Source organism: Pseudophryne corroboree, chromosome 3 (assembly GCF_028390025.1).
Source record: "Pseudophryne corroboree isolate aPseCor3 chromosome 3, aPseCor3.hap2, whole genome shotgun sequence".
Taxonomy (NCBI): domain Eukaryota; kingdom Metazoa; phylum Chordata; class Amphibia; order Anura; family Myobatrachidae; genus Pseudophryne; species Pseudophryne corroboree.
The window spans coordinates 106208163-106222977 of NC_086446.1; the positions used below are offsets into that span (position 1 = coordinate 106208163).

Below are 14815 nucleotides of genomic sequence, written 5' to 3' on the forward strand. Positions count from 1 at the left end.
GCACCCTGTATGAGGTGTAGCCTTCCGCCCGCCTCAACACATTGCAGGGAGTACCACAGCTGCATTATCAGGCTACATCCAAATACACCTAGGATAACTGGCTGCTGACCAAAAACAATCCCCAGTGTGAGTGTATGCGTATGCCCATGTGGAGCATGCGGTAGAGAATATAGATTGCAAGCTCCTGTGGAGCAGGGACTGTGGTAAAATGCAGCAGTCATGGGCAAGTCTGGTCTATATTAGGGCAACTAGGTAGGCTTACCATACTAGCCCTTTAAACCGGGACGCTCATGAATTACACAGGTTCTGTCACTGTGGTTTATTAAAACCAAAGGAAATGCAGGCCTGAAGTCAGCCAGCCAGCCACAGAACCTGTATAATCAGGGCCGTCTTTTTGTATGGGCTCAATGGGCTCTTGCCCAAGGGCCCCAGATGTCTAAGGGACCTAGGCTGATAGCTGAGGGTCCCCTCTTTCCAGGGGTACCAGATTTTTGAAAATCGGCCCTAAGGAACCTGAGATATCTAATTTCAAAGCAGTGGTCCCCATACGAGCCTGTTAATTGCTCTTCCCAGCCAGATACTGTATCTTGGGTTCTATCTGATTTAAAGTTTTTCTTAGGATAAACTACAAAGGCTGGGACTCTCCCCTTTCGGTGGACACTGGCAGCTTGTCTGTACTATGCCCAGAACCAGATATATCAACCTTCCAGCAGCTGGTCCCTGCTCCAGCTCCACATGCCTAATATGCAGTTTTATATTTTCATTGGTTGATTGCTCTGCCTCCTGAGCTCTGATCCCCAAGTCCCCAGCACCTCCTGAAAGGTGGGACTAACTAGTTTTTAATCCCATTGAAGGCGAAGAAATCTATTGCCAGGAACTGGGAGATATCTGCAGTCAAGCAAGCAGTCCTCCCACCAGAAAATGATAAATATTAAGCCCACTCCACTATCCACCCCTCCCCTGTGTATTAAACCATGCCCTGCCACTCTGTAAGTCATGTACCGGGGCACTTTCATTCAGCCCAATGCCCCTTCTACAGTTTAGTGTCCTCCCTCCCGCCCCATCACCCATCATCTTTGCACTAAAAGAATAAATTAGCAGAAAGTACTGCTCCAGATCCAACATGCTGAGCGAAAGATAGAACACCCCCTACCGCCTGCGAGACATCAAAGTTGCCCCTGATAGCACCTCCCACCCCTTCCGCTCCAGGATGGGTAGGGGCCCAACTGCATTGCTTTGCCCAGGGGCCTACACTGCTGTTAAGATGGCCCTGTGTATAATTCATGTGTCTCCTGGTTTAAAGGGGTGGTATGGTAAGCCTACAGCTAGGTATACATACAATAAACAGAGCAGAGCCACTGGAACTCCCTATGCGAATAAGCAGCGTCTCCATGGACCCTGACGCAACGCCTAAACAACCTACACACAACCAACGAGCTCAGCCTACACTGACTGGACCAGTGTTGCCAACTCTGAAATGAAAAACAAGCAACCGATGACTGAAAAATAAGCCCGAAACAAGCCCAAACCAATCCTAAAAAGCCCCAAAAAAAGCCCAACTCACGTTTTGTTTTTTTTATATAAAAACAAACATTATTGTTTGTCTTATTAAAATACATATAATTATTTATATAATCTGCCTTTAAGGTCTTTACAATGATATTTATCAGCACAAAACTGGCTTTTAAAGAATACTGGAATTTTTATAAATATTATAGTTAGAATTGTGAATTTAAGATACTATACTTTCATGTTTCCTCTAAAGAAAAATCTCAAGTGAAAATTGCCAACTGTATATACTGTATCTGTGGTCATTTGTATTCACTGTGAAATATTTATTCGATGGAAAGATAAAACAAATAATCTTACAACATCCAACTTTGTACTTCTATTAAATAAATAAAGAGGCCAAATCAAGGTAACAAAACAAACGATTATTAAGACAATTCAAAATAATAAATGCATATATAAATATTAAATAGTAACTCAATTCAATAAATAACAAAGGAATTACTGAGAGGTAAAGTGCATTGCAGATGGCATACTATGTGAGGTAAAGTGCATGGCACACTGTGTGAAGTATAGTGCATTGCAGATAGCACACTGGGGGTCATTCCGAGTTGTTCGCTCGTTGCCGATTTTCGCAACGGAGCGATTAAGGCAAAAATGCGCATGCGCATGGTACGCAGTGCGCATGCGCTAAGTAATTTAGCACAAAACTTAGTAGATTTACTCACGTCCGAACGAAGAATTTTCATCGTTGAAGTGATCGGAGTGTGATTGAAAGGAAGTGGGTGTTTCTGGGCGGAAACTGACCGTTTTCTGGGAGTGTGCGGAAAAACGCAGGCGTGCCAGGATGAAACGCAGGAGTGGCTGGCCGAACGCAGGGCGTGTTTGTGACATCAAACCAGGAACGAAACGGGCTGAGCTGATCGCAGTGTAGGAGTAAGTCTCGAGCTACTCAGAAACTGCTAAGAATTATTTATTCGCAATTCTGCTAATCTTTCATTCGCAATTCTGCTAAGCGAAGATACACTCCCAGAGGGCGGCGGCCTAGCGTGTGCAATGCTGCTAAAAGCAGCTAGCGAGCGAACAACTCGGAATGACCCCCACTGTGTGAGGTAAAGTGCATGGCACACTGTGTGAAGTAAAGTGCATTGCAGATGGCGTACTGTGAGGTAAAGTACATAGCACACTGAATTACAAAGGTTTTGTGTAAAATGGATATAAGCAAATTCATCTGAGCTGTCTCCATCGTCTGTAGAAGCTTCCATGTTATACATTCCTGAGTTGAAGCGCTGAAGCATATTGGTAGTTGGTTTAAAATCCTTGCAACAAATACCCAAGCGTCTTAAACCATATCTGACATAAGGAATACCACATAAAGTGGTCCTAAATTGCTTCACTGTTGTGTGTCTGGTCAGTGTCTTTGTTGTTGTCATTGTTAAAAACAAATTAGCCCTACTGAATACACACAACCGGCAGTCGGCAACAATAGACATAATGAATGACTCATCATCATTTCTTTAAGACTCTATTCATCCACAACGTCTCACCTACAGTATGTCTGTGTGAGGATCTGTGTTATATGGATGAATGACTAATTATCTCTGAAAGTCGGTGTCAGTGATACCTAAAAACAAAAGAAGCCCAAAAACAAGCAGCAAAAAAAATTATAAGCCCAAAAACAAGCAACAAGCAACCACCCAAAAAAATAAGCAACCAGAAGAAAAAACAAGCCCAATTCCGCTTGTTATAAGCTGAATTGGCAACTATGGACTGGACCGACCGACATACGTCAGCGCACGTCTATTTATTGGTGTGGTCTTACGGCGGTAGGCGGGGCCTAGAGCCACGTGACCATCCGCAGGCCAATGAACTTCCCAGCGCCTGCCATGGCGCACATGAGGCTTCGGCCATCTAGCGGAGGCGCCCCCTCGTGATCGGAAGCGGCTTAACGCCGTTCGCCATCTTGGAGTCGGGCACCTGGCGTAGAACCGCACTCACTCACGATAATAAAGGAAAACTCTATGGGAACATGGCAGAGGTAGGTAGGTTAGGTCCTTGTTCCACCGTATTTGAGCGTGTTGAGGTGCCAGAGTGTCCGACCAATGGCCTGAGTTCTAGCCATGTGACGTCACTCGGCACCCGTGTACGCTTTGTTATGAGGTTTCGGGTTACCCCGTTTCTGACAGTTGCTGCCTCCAGCCAATCCCTGCCTCGGCCTAACAAGAGCGACATGCTCTTACTGTAGCCACGCCCCCTGCTTTATTTGCATCCTTTTTCCTATTGGCCGGCAACCCTCGAAGCTCCGGGCGTGGCTCCCCTGCCTGCCCCTATCGCCGTCAGCCGTGCCCGGCCGCAGCCAATCAGTGCGCTGCCCAGCGCCGTCCCCCCTTCCAGTCACCGGCGGCCGGCCCCGCCTGCACAACAACTCCGCCCGCGTCACTTCTGGTTCGGTCCAAAATGGCGTCCGCAGCGTCCGTCGCCCTGCTCCCTCCGGAGTGCAGCTGAGGCACGGACTTCCTGCGGGAGGGGGGCTGCGTGACGTCACTTGCGCGACACAGTGACATCACCGAAGCGGAAAGGGGGCGGGGGCCGAGTTCGCGAAGCTGATTATTATCTTTTTTTTATTTTATTTATCTGACATATTGTTCTATCGCCGGCAGCAAAGCCTGAGGAGGAATGGGGGTTCCAGCGCTGGGGTGAGTGGTAGGTAGTGCTGGGTCAGCCTGTGGTGCTGTGTGCTCCCAGTCCCCGCTGTGGGGGCAGGTAGGGATCAGCACCACGGCCAGCGTGGGCTAGCAGCATCCTTAACAATGCAGCCAGGAGCCTCAGGGGTGGCTGTGCCTTACCTCTGGCCTCACATTGTCTCACTAGAGTGTCAGCTCTTCTGGCCAGTTCCCCATCACTCACACAGATGCCCTCATATGCTGAGTCTTCCCTCACACTCCACTAGTAGTCTCCGTATCCAACTTACAATTGATGGAGAGAGTGTGACTGACCTGCACCAAAGTTACCCTGTCTTGTTCCCACACTGGCCCTGGTGCGTTGTAGAGAGCATCGCCGGCAGCAGTGCCCGTCTTAAATCTGATCCTAGCAGTTTTCACGTGTCTGTAGTGCATTTTATACGTAATATGTGTTGTGCATAGGATAGACGTGAGGAAAACCCCTTGTGAGCCGTAAATTAGCCCATACCAGCGTGTTCTGTAGATCTGTGTTTTTATAGGACAAACATCCCTCCTTTGTTGTCATAAATTTGATTTAATCTCTTAATTTGAGTTTTCTTTAAAAGATTCATGCTTCACACTTGCTATGCTGTGCAAAGATAATGCACACTATACACTTTTTATAGAGGAGGTGGCGGTGGTAGCAACATTGGGGCAGATGTATTAACTTGGAGAAGGCATAAGGAAGTGATAAACCAGTGATATGTGCAAGGTGATAAAGGCACCTGCCAATCAGATCTGAACTGTTAATTTACATATTAGAAATGATTGGCTGGTGCCTTTATCACCTTGGACATATCACTGGTTTATCACTTCCTTATGCCTTCTCCAGGTTAATACATCTGCCCCATTGTTTGGTTTTATAATTGCTTTATAGGATGAGGTGTAAAAAGTTGGTTCCCAGGCATAAGGAGGGTTTAAACCTAATACAACTGTGTGTGTGTTTTTAATGACGTGCCCCTTGTATGTTTTATTTTGTTTATTGCATGGTTTGCTTAGTATCACACTGGAGAATGTAACATTGTGTACACTAGAGTTTAGATTTGTGACAGATTTATGTCAAGTGATTTAAATGTTTTTGAGGGAAAAAAAGGAAGAGCACTGAGAGTTTAATGCTGGTTTAAAGCAGCAATTTTAACTCGACTGTAAGAAAATAAAATAAAAAGTAGCATCTTTAAAACCAGCCACATAATCACAGAAAACATTTTTGCGCTTTTGGCAAACTGGAAGATATTATGTTTGGCCCATGGTGTTTTGGTTTCTGTTTTAATTAGTAGGTTTTTTTCTAGATCTTTTGTGATAACGGTCTCGATTTCAATTAAGCACAATATGAATAGCACTGGGAAGGGGGTCCTGGAGCTATTCAATTGATTGCGCTAATATGTTGAGAATGCCAGTTCTTGCACCTTTAAACTGGGTGTTTAGTTGTGAGAAAGGCAGAAAACAGCATTGCGGCAGTAGTTTAGTCGGATTTCTTCTCAGACCCCAGGACAGCACGCTCAATTGGATAGCTCCAGAACCTCCTTTCCGACACCATTCATATCACGCTAAATTGAATTGACCCCATTGATTGTTACTTTTGATTTTTCAAGTTTGTATGATCCCATCTATAATTTGCTGGCTGGTGGGTCTGCTGAATGCATGTTTAAATCTGTGGTACATGTATACAAATGACTGACAGGTACTTGTTCTGGGTAGGTGCTGTAATGCATTTAGTGCCTTGTTCTCTAAATCGTGAACATATGTCAATATGGTCTGTATTACAGCACCACTTCTGCATAGGTAACTGTGCACCAATTGTGTGTTGGAGGTTTAATATTTAGGGGCATATGTATTAATCTATGTGGCCAAATTCCGATAATAAGGAATCCTTATCGGGCCGTTTCTCACCAGTAAGGATCCTTATTCGCCTAAATGTATTATTATTGAGTTGCCGGGATCCGAGCCTGCCCCGGCAATCGGTACAAGTAAAGTGGTCACACCCTCGGTCACTTTACTGTCTATTTCTGACAGCTGTGCGTGCACCTACATCAATCGTACATGTGCCTATGAGCATGCAGCAGAGGGGAGAGCCGAAAGATTCTGCGGAGTATAACCCAAAGGCTATGATGGTTTAATGCCAAGCTCCAGAATGCTTCACATTCCGGAGCATGGTAAATCTGAAGGCTTCACAGCCTACATATGGGGGCGGCAGATGCTGTCTGAAATAGGACAGCAACAGATATGGCGAAACCTTCTGCAGTCCCTCCATGGTACATTGGGGTGATGCTTAATATCTGTGGGTATCTTACAAATATTTGATAAACAGGCACCTTTTAGTGTCACAGCATAGGATGCTCACTATGTTAGCCTAAAGGTGCATACACACAGAGAGATTTTGACTATGAGAGATTTTGACTTGAGCGTTTTCCCTTGAACTGGCAGTAGGAGATTTTGACTAACTTTTCCAGGAATTTTGACTAACTTTACCAGCCATTTTGACTATGGGCTATTTACCTAATGGGCCCTACACACTTACCGTTCCGCCGCCGAGCATCCCGATGGCGTATACGGCCGACTGGCGACCCGGCGGGGGGGGGGGGGGTTTAGGGGTGATTGGTGGAGTGAAGTTTCTTCACTCCCCCGTAACCCGGCTCCATAGCACTGCATGCTAATATGGTCAATCGCATCCATATTGGCCTGCTTGCGTAAGCGACGGGGCACCAACGATTAACGAGAGCGGGGCCATGCATCGTTAATCGTTGGTGCCTACACACTGCACGATATGAACGTGTTCTCGTTCATTAATGAACGAGAACGTTAATATCGTGCATTTTATCTGCCAGTGTGTAGGGCCCCTTGACTCATTTAAGCAAGGGGATGCTTTTTCTTTTCCAGCGACCTAGCAAAAATTGACTTGCCTGCACAGTCTATTTTTAGCAGCGATAGCAACCTGGGGGGACGTGCATCGCTATCGCTGGCTGTGTACACACGGAGCGATATACACTAACTTTCTGAGCGATTTTGACTATATAGTCAAAATTGCTCAGCTATACTGCTCCATGTGTATGGACTAGGGAGGCCAATCCCGGGCCGTTTTTTCAATCCCGTGATTCGGGATTGAAAAACGCTCAATCCCGGGATTCCCGGGATCCCGGGATTGCAGTAGGGATCAGTGAAGAAGGGTGTAGGTAGCAGCACTGGAGGGTAGGTAGCGGCGCGGAAGACAGGGAGGGTGTAGGTAGTGGTGCCGAAGGGTGTAGGTAGCTGGGCGGGAGGATGTAGGTAGCTGGGTGGGAGGATGTAGGTAGCGGTGCGGGAGGGTTGGTAGTGGCGCTGGAGGGAGGCTGGGTGTAAGTAATATCACTTACTATTAGGTGGACGGCAGCCATGGGCACACTGAACGCGGCAGCATTTCAAATGAAGCGCCGGCCGCCAGCCAACCAGAGCTGGCGGACCGGCAGCCAATCAGGGAAGCGGCCGCAGCAGTCGCTCCTGATTGGCTGCTGCAGCTTCCCTGATTGGCTGCCGGTCCGCCAGCTCTGATTGGCTGGCGGCCGGCACCACATTTGAAGTGCCGCCGCGTTCAGCGTTTGTCTATGGCTGCCGCCCGCCTAATTGTAAGTAGTATTACTTACACACCCACCCTCCCGCGCATGCGCAGTGTAATCCCGTGAATCCCGGGATTGGATGCTCCAATCCCGGGATTCAAATCCCGGCATTTCTCCTTCATCCACTAGGGGCCACTGGAGCGTAGTTACAATGGGGAGATAGTAGGCAGTAATTGGGAGCTGGCACTTTAAAACTCTCACACTGTGGCTAGCTCCTCCCCTACTATCTTCCCTCCAAGCCAGTCTTAGTTAGTGCTTGGCCCGATGTGAGCTGGTTCACTTGGGTTTAGCTGAAGAAATTTTTCTTTTTTTCTTTTCATTTTTCTTTTAGGCCCAAATCCCGGGATCCCGCCGATCCCGATCCCGGGATTGGCCTCCCTAGTATGGACCTTTAGATTGTTTATAGCTGCCTCACAGACTATACCTTGCAGCCTGCTGTCTGATAGAACACCACTTTCTGGTTCAAATAACATGCTTAGGAGGAAATGTCTTAAACCTGGCAAAGAGTGGACAAATGGGGAAGTTGCCCGTAGCAACCAGCTACCAGCTGATATTTATTAAGTACATTCTATAAAATGGTTAGTAGAAGCTAATTTGTCCACTTATCTCCCTTAGTATGTATTGATTAGTGTTTTTTGTAGCTAGGCTGACCGTATTATCCCTTTAACCTGGGACACTCATGAATTACACAGGTTCTGTGGCTGCTTAAAACCAGGTGAAATGCAGGCTTGTAGTCAGCCAGCCACAGAACCTGCATAATCCATGAGCGTCCCAGGTAAAAGGGATAATATGGTCAGCCTACTGTAGCCAATGGTTGGTTTACTTCAAAATGCTCGAATTTATAAAACACGGGCACCATATACCAGATTAATTGTAATGCTGTATTACATCATAATTCTGGACTTTCTCGACTATAGTGAAGTATCACAGTTTCTCTATCGTCCTAAGTGGATGCTGGGGTTCCTGAAAGGACCATGGGGAATAGCGGCTCCGCAGGAGACAGGGCACAAAAAAGTAAAGCTTTTACCAGATCAGGTGGTGTGCACTGGCTCCTCCCCCTATGACCCTCCTCCAGACTCCAGTTAGATTTTGTGCCCGAACGAGAAGGGTGCAATCTAGGTGGCTCTCCTAAAGAGCTGCTTAGAGAAAGTTTAGCTTAGGTTTTTTACTTTACAGTGAGTCCTGCTGGCAACAGGATCACTGCAACGAGGGACTTAGGGGAGAAGTAGTGAACTCACCTGCGTGCAGAGTGGATTTGCTGCTTGGCTACTGGACACTAGCTCCAGAGGGACGATCACAGGTACAGCCTGGATGGTCACCGGAGCCGCGCCGCCGGCCCCCTTGCAGACGCTGAAGAGAGAAGAGGTCCAAAATCGGCGGCTGAAGACTCCTGAGTCTTCATAAAGGTAGCGCACAGCACTGCAGCTGTGCGCCATTTTCCTCTCAGCACACTTCACACAACAGTCACTGAGGGTGCAGAGCGCTGGGGGGGGCGCTCTGAGAGGCAAATAAAAACCTTATTAGAGGCAAAAAATACCTCACATATAGCCCACAGAGGCTATATGGAGATATTTAACCCCTGCCTAACTTCAAAAATAGCGGGAGACGAGCCCGCCGAAAAAGGGGCGGGGCCTATCTCCTCAGCACACAGCGCCATTTTCTCTCACAGAAAAGCTGGAGAGAAGGCTCCCAGGCTCTCCCCTGCACTGCACTACAGAAACAGGGTTAAAACAGAGAGGGGGGGCACTGATTTTGGCGATATTGTATATATATAAAAGATGCTATAAGGGAGAAACACTTATATAAGGTTGTCCCTATATAATTATAGCGTTTTTGGTGTGTGCTGGCAGACTCTCCCTCTGTCTCCCCAAAGGGCTAGTGGGTCCTGTCCTCTGTCAGAGCATTCCCGGTGTGTGTGCTGTGTGTCGGTACGTGTGTGTCGACATGTATGAGGACGATGTTGGTGAGGAGGCGGAGAAATTGCCTGTAATGGTGATGTCACTCTCTAGGGAGTCGACACCGGAATGGATGGCTTATTTAGAGAATTACGTGAGAATGTCAACACGCTGCAAGGTCGGTTGACGACATGAGACGGCCGACAATCTATTAGGACCGGTCCAGGCGTCTCAGAAACACCGTCAGGGGTTTTTAAAAAAACGCCCATTTACCTCAGTCGGTCGACACAGACACAGACACGGACACTGAATACAGTGTCGACGGTGAATAAACAAACGTATTTCTCATTAGGGCCACACGTTAAGGGCAATGAAGGAGGTGTTACGTGTTTCTGATACTACAAGTACCACAAGAAAGGGTATTATGTGGGAGTGAAAAAACTACCTGTAGTTTTTCCTGAATCAGATAAAATAAAATGAAGTGTGTGATGATGCGTAGGGTTACCCCGATAGCAAATATTGGCGTTATACCCTTTCCCGCCAGAAATTAGGGTACGTTGGGAAACACCCCTTAGGGTGATAAGGCGCTCACACGCTTATCAAGTGGCGTTACCGTCTCCAGATACGGCCGCCCTCAAGGAGCCAGCTGATAGGAAGCTGGAAAAATATCCTAAAAAGTATATACACACATACGGTGGTTATACTGCGACCAGCGATCGCCATCAGCCTGGAGATGCAGTGCTGGGTTGGCTTGGTCGGATTCCCTGACTGAAAATATTTTATTCATGTACAGCATTTAATAGGATGCATTCTATATATATGTATGTGAGATGCACAGAGGGATATTTGCTCTCTGGCATCAAGATAAGTGCGTTGTCCATATCTCCCAGAAGATGTCAGGGACACGACAGTGGTCAGGTGATACAGATCCCATACGGCAGATGGAAGTATTGCTGTATAAAGGGAAGGAGTTATTTGGGGGTCGGTCCATCGGACCTGGGGACCACAGCAACAGCTGGGAAATCCAACCTTTTTTACCCCAAGTTACATCTCAGCTAAAAAAGACACCGTCTTTTCAGCCTCAATCTTTCCTTTCCCATGAGGGCATGCAGGCAAAAGGCCAGTCATATCTGCCCAGACATAGAGGTAAGGGAAGTAGACTGCAGCAGGCAGCCCTTTCCCAGGAAAAGAAGCCCTCCACCGCGTCTGCCAAGTCCTCAGCATGACGCTGGGGCCGTGCAAGCGGACTCAAGGTGGGGGGGTAGTCTCAAGAGTCTCAGGGCGCAGTGGGATCACTCGCAAGTTGACCCCTAGATCGTACGAGTATTATCCCAGGGGTAAAGATTGGAGAGTCGAGACATCTTCTCCTCGCAGGTTCCTGAAGTCTGCTTTACCAACGGCTCCCTCCGACAGGGAGGCAGCATTGGAAACAATTCACAAGCTGTATATCCAGCAGGTGATAATCAAAGTACCCCTCCTACGACAAGGAAAAGGGTATTATTTTTCCACACTATATTGTGGTACTGAAGCCAGACGGCTTGGTGACACATAGTCTAAATCTAAAATGTTTTGAACACTTACATAAAAGGTTCAAATCGAGATAAAGTCACTCAGAGCAGTGATAGCGAACCGGAAAAAAGGGGACTATATGGTGTCCCTGGACATCAAGGATTACCTCCATGTCCAAATTTTGTCCTTCTCATCAAGGGTACCTCTGGTTCGTGGTACAGAACTGTCAATATCAGTTTCAGACGATGCCGTTTGAATTATCCACGGCACCCCGGGCCTTTTTACCAAGGTAATGGCCGAAAAGATGTTTCTTCAAAGAAAAAAGGCATCTAAATTATCCCTTACTTGCACGACCTAAAAAGGGCAAGTTCCAGAGAACAGTTGGAGGTCGGAAGAGCACTATCTAAAGTAGTTCTTCGACGGCACGACTGGATTCTAAATATTCCAAGAATCGCAGCTGTTTTCCGACGATACGTCTGCTGTTCCTAGGGATGATTCTGGACACGGTTCAGAAAAAGGTTTTTCTTCCCGAGGAAAAAGCCAAGGAGTTATCCGACCTGTCAGGAACCTCCTAAAACCAGGAAAGGTGTCTGTACATCAATGCACAAGAGTCCTGGGAAAAATGGTGGCTTTTTACGAAGCAATTCCATTCGGCAGATTCCATGCAAGAATTTTCCAAAGGGATCTGTTGGACAAATGGTCAGGGTCGCATCCTCAGATGCACCTGCGAATAACCCTGTCGCCAAGGACAAGGGTATATCTTCTGTGGTGGTTGCAAAAGGCTCATCTATTGGAGGGCCGCAGATTCGGCATACAGGATTTGATCCTGGTGACCACGGACGCCAGCCTGAGAGGTTGGGGAGCAGTCACACAAGGAAGAAACTTCCAGGGGGTATGGACGAACCTGGAAAAGTCTCTTCACATAAACATTCTGGTACTAAGAGCAATCTAAAATGCTCTAATCCAGGCGGAACCACTCCTGCAAGGAAAACCGGTGTTGATTCAGTCGGACAACATCACGGCGGTCGCCCATGTAAACAGACAGGGCGGCACAAGAAGCAGGAGTGCAATGGCAGAAGCTACCAAGATTCTTCGCTGGGCGGAGAATCACGTAATAGCACTGTCAGCAGTGTTCTTCCCGGGCGTGGACAACTGGGAAGCAGACTTCCTCAGCAGACACGATATTCACCCGGGAGAGGGGGGTCTTCATCCAGAAGTCTTCCACATGCTAGTAAACTGTTGGGAAAGACCAATGGTAGACATGATGGCGTCTCGCCTCAACAAGAAACTGGACAAGTATTGCGCCAGGTCAAGAGATCCACAGGCAATAGCTGTGGACGCACTGGTAACACCTTGGGTGTACAAATCAGTATATGTGTTTCCTCCTCTGCCTCTCATACCAAAGGTATTGAAGATTATACGGTGAGGAGGAGTAAGAACAATACTAGTGGCTCCGGATTGGCCAAGAAGGACTTGGTACCCGGAACTTCAAGAGTTGGTCACGGACGACCCGTGCCCTCTACTTCTGAGAAGGGACCTGCTACAACAGGGTCCCTGTCTCTTTCAAGACTTACCGCGGCTGCGTTTGACGGCATGGCGGTTGAACGCCAGATCCTAAAAGGGAAAGGCATTCCAGAAGAAGTCATTCCTACCTTGATTAAGGCAAGGAAGGAAGTCACCGCGAAACATTATCACCGCATTTGGCGAAAATATGTCGCGTGGTGCGAGGATCGGAGTGTTCCGACGGAGGAATTTCAACTGGGTCGTTTCCTACATTTCCTACAATCAGGATTGTCTATGGGTCTCAAATTGAGATCTATTAAGGTTCAAATTTCGGCCCTGTCAATATTCTTCCAAAAAGAATTGGCCTCAGTTCCTGAGGTACAGACTTTTGTTAAAGGAGTACTGCATATACAGCCTCCTGTGGTGCCTCCGGTGGCACCGTGGGATCTAAATGTAGTTTTAGATTTCCTCAAATCCCATTGGTTTGAACCATTGAAAAAGGTGGATTTTAAATATCTCACATGGAAAGTGACTATGTTACTGGCCCTGGCTTCCGCCAGGAGAGTATCTGAATTGGCGGCTTTATCTTATAAAAGCCCTTATCTAATCTTCCATTCGGATAGGGCAGAACTGAGGACTCGTCCGCATTTTCTCCCTAAGGTGGTATCAGCGTTTCACCTGAACCAACCTATTGTGGTGCCTGCGGCCACTGGCGACTTGGAGGACTCCAAGTTGTTGGACGTTGTCAGAGCCTTAAAAATATACATTTCAAGGACGGCTGAAGTCAGAAAATCTGACTCGCTGTTGATACTATATGCACCCAACAAGTTGGGTGCCCCTGCTTCTAAGCAGACGATTGCTCGTTGGATTTGTAACACAATTCAACTTGCTCATTCTGTGGCAGGCCTGCCACAGCCTAAATCTGTTAAGGCCCATTCCACAAGGAAGGTGGGCTCATCTTGGGCGGCTGCCCGAGGGGTCTCGGCATTACAATTCTGCCGAGCAGCTACGTGGTCGGGGGGAAAACACGTTTGTAAAATTCTACAAATTTGATACCCTGGCAAAAGAGGACTTGGAATTCTCTCATTCGGTGCTGCAGAGTCATCCGCACTCTCCCGCCCGTTTGGGAGCTTTGGTATAATCCCCATGGTCCTTTCAGGAACCCCAGCATCCACTTAGGACGATAGAGAAAATAAGAATTTACTTACCGATAATTCTATTTCTCGGAGTCCGTAGTGGATGCTGGGCGCCCATCCCAAGTGCGGATTATCTGCAATACTGTACATAGTTATTGTTAACAAATTCGGGTTATATTGTTAAGGAGCCATCTTTAAGAGGCTCTTTCTGTTACCATACTGTTAACTGGGTTTAGATCACAAGTTGTACGGTGTGATTGGTGTGGCTGGTATGAGTCTTACCCGGGATTCAAATTGCCTCCCTTATTGTGTACGCTCGTCCGGGCACAGTACCTAACTGGAGTCTGGAGGAGGGTCATAGGGGGAGGAGCCAGTGCACACCACCTGATCTGGTAAAAGCTTTACTTTTTTGTGCCCTGTCTCCTGCGGAGCCGCTATTCCCCATGGTCCTTTCAGGAACCCCAGCATCCACTACGGACTCCGAGAAATAGAATTATCGGTAAGTAAATTCTTATTTTAATGTCCTGCGAGTAAAAGCCGTTCTTATATAAGGAAGTAGTCTATAACCACCTGGCGAAATCATTATTATAAAGAAATGCGTCCAGTAGTCACAGCTGTGAGGCCATAAACGCCTGTATTATACTTGGAAAATCTTTGCTGGTATTTCTGGTTTACATTATTGGACATAATTACCGGATGCTGTCAATTTAACATGAACCGAAGTACAAATCAGGAGGACTCCAGTCAGGGCCGGTTCTAGACCTTGTGGCGCCCAGGGCGAAAGTTTCTGTGGTGCACCCCTCCCCCACCCCTCCCCCAGGTAAAATACAGTTGGAGCACACCAAGAGCGCGTGCCCCAAAACATGGGCGTGGCTTCTTCATAGGGAAGGGGTGTGCCCACAGTTATCACCCTGTACTTGTGCCCCTCTGTAGTTGTGCCCCCAGTTAATTTT

General features: G+C 47.3%; 1 protein-coding gene across 4 annotated transcripts in view; it reads left to right on the forward strand.

Annotated features, from left to right (window-relative positions):
- The first annotated feature begins 3402 nt into the window (after positions 1 to 3402).
- KDM2A (lysine demethylase 2A) overlaps positions 3403 to 14815 on the forward strand; it is a 117306-nt gene continuing 105893 nt past the window's right edge. Inside the window, exon 1 of one of the 4 annotated variants that reach the window (XM_063958379.1) lies at positions 3403 to 3547. The gene's annotated coding sequence lies outside the window, so the exon portion shown is untranslated. Of the gene's footprint in view, positions 3548 to 3777; positions 4213 to 8139; positions 8398 to 14815 lie in introns of those variants that run through there. The other 3 variants (XM_063958380.1, XM_063958378.1, XM_063958381.1) reach the window with 3 other exon arrangements.